At 38.1% G+C, this 6,264-nt stretch overlaps 1 non-coding gene across 1 annotated transcript; it reads right to left on the bottom strand.

The window, feature by feature from the left end:
• Nucleotides 1-5,829: 5,829 nt before the first annotated feature.
• On the bottom strand, nt 5,830-5,937 carry LOC130978294 (small nucleolar RNA R71). Its single transcript, XR_009085946.1, has one exon. It is a non-coding gene; the product is annotated as a small nucleolar RNA R71 (small nucleolar RNA).
• Between the last annotated feature and the right edge of the window lie 327 nt (nt 5,938-6,264).

The following is a 6,264-nucleotide window of genomic DNA, read 5'->3' as shown; positions in this document are numbered from 1 at the left end:
TTAGAGTCACTAGAATTGCATTTTCTATTATTCCTTTTTGGCATTATTTTTAGGTAGTTTTTAGGAGGATCTACTTACTTTTAGGGATGTTTTCATTAGTTTTTATGCTAAATTCACATTTCTGGAGTTTACTATGAGTTTGTGTGTTTTTCTATGATTTCAGGTATTTTCTGGCTGAAATTAAGGGACCAGAGCAAAACTCTGATAAAAGGCTGACAAAAGGACTGCTGATGTTGTTGGATTCTGACCTCCCTACACTCGAAATGGATTCTTTGGAGCTACAGAACTCCAAATGGCGCGCTCTCAACGGCGTTGGAAAGTAGACATCCAGAGCTTTCCCGCAATTTATAATAGTACATACTTTATTCGATATTAGACGATGCAAACTGGTGCTCAACGGCAGTTCCATGTTGCATTCTAGAGTCAAACGCCAGAACCACGTCACGAACAAGAGTTGAACGCCAAAAACACGTTACAACTTGCCGTTCAACTCCAAAAGAAGCCTCTGCATGTGTAAATCTCAAGCTCAGCCCAAGCACACACCAAGTGGGCCCCGGAAGTAGATTTCTGCATCAATTACTTACTTCTGTAAACCCTAGTAGCTAGTCTAGTATAAATAGGACATTTTATTATTGTATTAGACATCTTTTGACAGTAGGTCTTTTGACCATTTGGTCTTTTGATCATTCAGGGGGGCTGGCCATTCGGCCAGGCCTGGACCATTGCTTATGTATTTTCAACGGTGGAGTTTATGCACACCATAGATTAAGGGTGTGGAGCTCTGCTGTACCTCAAGTTTTAATGAAATTACTACTGTTAGACCGAGTTTATACGGTGGAGTTTTTATTCAATTCAGTTTATTCCTGTTCTAAGATATTCATTGCACTTCACTGATGACAAGTCATCATATACCCATTTTTCAAGCTAATTTCACTTGTTTTGTTAGCATTTATGCACTTTCTTGCATCCTAAGTTAGTGATTTGGAGTGAAAATGCATAACTTTTTTAAATCAAGCAACCACCATGAATTTAATGTTAATCATTGAGGTTTGAGCTCATTTTAATTGAATTTTAATTGATTTATAAGCCTCTTGAATTTAGTGATACTTTGAGTGGTTGTTTTGGTTTATTGTAGGTGAAGAAAAGAAAAGAAAATGAAAAGCGTGGCCTAAGAAGTGTAGCCAAGAAAAGGAAAGCGTGGCCGAATCAAGAAAGAGCGTGCCGCATGCTAAGGGAGAAGCAACATTGCCCTCCACAAGGGCAGACTGCCCTCTAGGAGGGCAACACTAAGTAACCAAGCCAAGGAAGGCAACCCTGCCCTGCCCACTCTAAGGGCAGAGCACAAAATGGTGCCTTGAAGCCAAGAGAAGGAAAACTCTGCCCTGCCCTTGTGAAGGGCAGAATCGGGCTCCATGAGGAAAGAAAATCAAGAAAAAAGGTTACCCATGCATGCTACAAGGTTCGAACAAGGAACCATGAGGAAGCCAAGCTCTAAGGTTGGTTGCCGTGCCAAGAAACCAAGCAAAAAATTGAGAAGCGTGTGTCCGCCCAGGTTCGAACACGGGCGTGCAATATGGCAACTCTGCCCTGCCCTTGGTGCGGGCAGGGCAGCATTTGAAGTTGGCGCACCAAAATTCAAAAGCTGGCGCACCAAGTTTGTTCCTTGCGCACCAACCGCGCGCAACGCTCCTCAATCTGGCGTATCAAACTTCCTGCCCTGCCCTTGGCGCAGGCAGGGCAGCGTCCCACGCACCATCGTGTATCGCGCGCACGCGCGCTCCTCAATTCTGGCGCATCAACATTTTCTGCCCCGCCCTTGGCGCGGGCAGGGCAGCCTCTGGCGCACCAAACTCGTGCCAAACGCGCACAGACTCGCACCACACGCACCAAGGCCGCACCAAATCACACCACCATGCATCAATTTTCTGCCCTGCCCTCCACAAGGGCAGGGCAGCCTCCTGGGAGTGGTTTTTGGGCCAAAATTCAAATTAAAAATTCATTTGAATTCATTTCTTCACCAATCCAAAAGCCCATCCAAATCCCATTACCCAAGAATAGAAAGTGTATAAATAGGACTTAGTTTGATGTAATTAGAACTTTTAGCTACCTTTACTTTGAGCTTTGAATTTTTTGCTTTCATTTTTGAACTTTTGTCTTTGAGCTTTCTTGAGAGATTTGTCCGAGCACCAAGAGGATCAAGGGAGAATTGATTGATCTCCTTCCTCAATTCCCTTGGGCAATTCTACTCTTCTGTTTTCTGAGTATTGGGTGTGTGAAATTGGGGAAATTCTGTCCCAATTCCCATTCAAGCTCTTTGCATTTTGTTTTCTGCATAATTGAATTCAAATTCTGTTCTTCAATTGTTTCTTCTTTAATTTTCTGTCAATTGCTTAGTTAATTCAGATCTGGGAAGGAAATTGGGTTTTAGGATCTGCTACCTAAGCCCTTGGAATCCTGAGATCACAATTTTACTTTTGGTTCTTCTGTGAACCTCTGCTACATTTCATTTAAATTCTGTTTGAATGCTACTTGTTGCTGATTTACTTTCTGCTCAACCATTTACTGCAATTTACTTCTTCTTTGTTTAGATCTTACAATCCCATTCCTCAATTCCCCTTTACTTTCTAGCAATTTATCTTTCTTGTCATTTAAGTTACTGCAATTTAAGTTTCTTGCACTTTAAGTTTCAGTTATTTCCTTTCTTGCTCTTTAAGATTCTGCCCATTTACAATTCTGTTCTTCAATTTACTGCATTTCTCCCGTCCCCCTTTACATTTACTGTCATTTAATTTCTGTTAAACACAAATCACTCAACCAAAACTTGATTCGCTTGACTAAATCACCCACTAAACTAAAATTGCTCAATCCTTCAATCCCTGTGGGATCGACCTCACTCATGTGAGTTATTATTACTTGATGCGACCCGGTACACTTGCCGGTGAGTTTTGTGTTGGATCGTTTTCCACACATCATTCACCATGATGAATGTGATGATCCGTGACACTCATCATCATTCTCACCTATGAACGCGTGACTGACAACCACCTCCGTTCTACCTTAGACCGAGCACATATCTCTTGGATTCCTTAATTAGAATCTTCGTGGTATAAGCTAAAATTGATGGTGGCATTCACGAGAATCTGGAAAGTCTAAACCTTATCTGTTGTATTCCAAGTAGGATTCAGGGATTGAATGACTGTGACGAGCTTTAAACTCGCGATTGTTGGGTGTGATGACAAACGCAAAAGAATTAATGGATTCTATTCCGACATGATCGAGAACCGACAGATGATTAGCCGTGCTGTGACAGAACATTTGGACCATTTTCACTGAGAGGATGGGATGTAGCCATTGACAACGGTGATGCCCTACATACAGCTTGCCATGGAAAGGAGTAAGAAGGATTGGATGAAGGCAGTAGGAAAGCAGAAATTCAGAAGGAGCACAGCATCTTCATACGCCTATCTGAAATTCCCACCAATGATTTACATAAGTATTTCTATCTTTATTTTCTGTTTATTTATTATTATTATTCGAAAACTCCATAATCATTTACTATCCGCCTAACTGAGATTTACAAGATGACCATAGCTTGCTTCATACCAACAATCTCTGTAGGATCGACCCTTACTCGCGTAAGGTTTATTACTTGGACGACCCAGTGCACTTGCTGGTTAGTTGTGCGAAGTTGTGAAGAAAGTGCTGAGTTATAAATGCGCATACCAAGTTAAATGCCATTAATAGAGATCACAATTTCGTTCACCAAGTTTTTGGCGCCGTTTTCGGGGAATCAATTTCGAACAACAATTTCACAATTGTTTCCAGACCACAATGGTGCCAAGTTTTTAATCCGGCAACAACACCAAGTTTTTGGCGCCGTTGCCCGTGATTGTTCGATTTTGGACATCTGACTGTTCATCTTGTTGCTCAGATTAGGTAATTTTCTTTTTTGTTTTATTTTCAAAAAAACTTTTCAAAAAACTTTCAAACATTTATCATCTATTTTCGAAAATTTTCAGAGTTTTTAAGAATGAATTCTAGAGTTTCGTGTAACATGTTGAAGCCTGGTTGGTTGTAAAGCCATGTCGAATTCCTGGACCTGAGCTTTAGACTAACATTATATGATTCCTGGAATTCTGATTGAGGATTTTGGATTCATTAATTCCTTTTTCCAAAAATATATTTTCGAAAAATATAAAATAAAATACAAAAAAATCATAAAATCATAAAAACCAAAAAGATTTTGTGATTCTTGTTTGAGTCTTGTATCATGTTTTAAGTTTGGTGTCAATTGCATATTCATCTTGTTCTTGCATTTTTCAAAAATTCATGCATTCATAGTGTTCTTCATGATCTTCAAGTTGTTCTTGGTAAGTCTTCTTGTTTGATCTTTAAATTTTCTTGTTTTGTGTTGTAAGATGTTTTTCATGTGAATTTTTGGATTCATAGTGTCTAAGCATTAAAGATTTATAAGTTTAGTGTCTTGCATGTTTTTCTTTTCTTGAAAATTTTTCAAAAATAAGTCTTGATGTTCATCTTGATCTTCAAAGTATTCTTGATGTTCATCTTGACATTCATAGTGTTCTTGCATGGATCTTGTGTTTTGATTCATAATTTTCATGTTGTGAGTCATTTTTATGTTTTTCTCTCTCATCATTAAAAATTCAAAAATAAAAAATATATCTTTTCCTTTTTTTCTCTCAAAATTTCGAAAATTTGAGTTGACTTAGTCAAAAAATTTTAAAACTTAGCTATTTCTTATGAGTCAAGTCAAATTTTCAATTTTAAAAATCCTATCTTTTCAAAACCTTTTCAAAAATCAGTTGATTTCAAAATATCTTCCAGCATCTTATCTTTTCAAAATTAAATTTCAAATCTTTTTCAACTAACTAGTTGACTTTTTGTTTGCTTTAACTATATCTTATCTTTTTCAAAACCACCTAACTAATTTTAACTCTCTAATTTTCAAAAATTACCTCCCTATTTTTCAAAAATTCTTTTAATTAACTAATTGTTTTAAATTTTAATTTTAATTTTATTTCTTCTTTTAATTTTCAAAAATTATTAACCCTTTTTCAAAATTAATTTCGAATTCTCTCCCTCTCATCTTCTTCTATTTACTTATTTATTTACTAAAACTTCTCTTCATCTCAAGAATCTGAACCTATCTTCGTTCTTGTGTTTGTATTCTTACCTTTTCCTTCTTCTATCCCATTTCTTCTTCTACGAACATAAAGGAATCTCTCTACTGTGGTAAAGAGGATCCCTATTATTATTTTATGTTCCTTTCTTTTTCATATGAGCAGGAGCAAGGACAAGAATATTCTTGTTGAAGCAGATCCTGAACCTCAAAGGACTCTGAAGAGGAAACTAAGAGAAGCTAAATTACAACAATCCAGAGACAACCTTACAGAAATTTTTGAAAAGGAAGAGTAGATGGCAGCCAAAAATAATAATGCAAGGAGGATGCTTGGTGACTATAGTACACCTACTTACAAATTTGATGGAAGAAGCATCTCAATCCTTGCCATTGGAGCAAACAATTTTGAGCTGAAACCTCAACTAGTTGCTCTACTGCAACAGAACTGCAAGTTCAATGGACTTCCATCAGAAGATCCCTACCAGTTTTTAACTGAGTTCTTGTAGATCTGTGAGACTGTTAAGACTAATGGAGTAGATCCTGAAGTCTACAGGCTCATGCTTTTCCCCTTTGCTGTAAGAGACAGAGCTAGAATATGGTTGGATTCACAACCTAAAGATAGCCTGGACTCATGGGATAAGCTGGTCGCGGCCTTTTTGGCTAAGTTCTTTCCTCCTCAAAAGCTGAGCAAGCTTAGAGTGGATGTTCAGACCTTCAAACAAAAAGATGGTGAATCCCTCTATGAAGCTTGGGAAAGATACAAACAGATGACCAAAAGGTGTCCTTCTGACATGCTTTCAGAATGGACCATTCTGGATATCTTCTATTATGGTCTATCTGAGTTCTCCAAGATGTCACTGGACCATTCTGCAGGTGGATCCATTCACCTAAAGAAAACGCCTGTAGAAGCTCAAGAACTTATTGACATTGTTGCAAATAACCAATTCATGTACACTTCTGAGAGGAATTTTGTGAATAATGGGACGCCTCAGAGGAAGGGAGTTCTTGAAATTGATGCTCTGAATGCCATATTGGCTCAGAACAAAATGTTGACTCAGTAAGTCAACATGATTTCTCAAAGTCTGAATGGATGGCAAAATGCATCCAACAGTACTAAAGAGGCA

This window comes from Arachis stenosperma, chromosome 4 (genome assembly GCF_014773155.1).
Source record: "Arachis stenosperma cultivar V10309 chromosome 4, arast.V10309.gnm1.PFL2, whole genome shotgun sequence".
NCBI classification, from domain to species: domain Eukaryota; kingdom Viridiplantae; phylum Streptophyta; class Magnoliopsida; order Fabales; family Fabaceae; genus Arachis; species Arachis stenosperma.
This window is presented reverse-complemented; position numbering and strand designations above follow the sequence as displayed.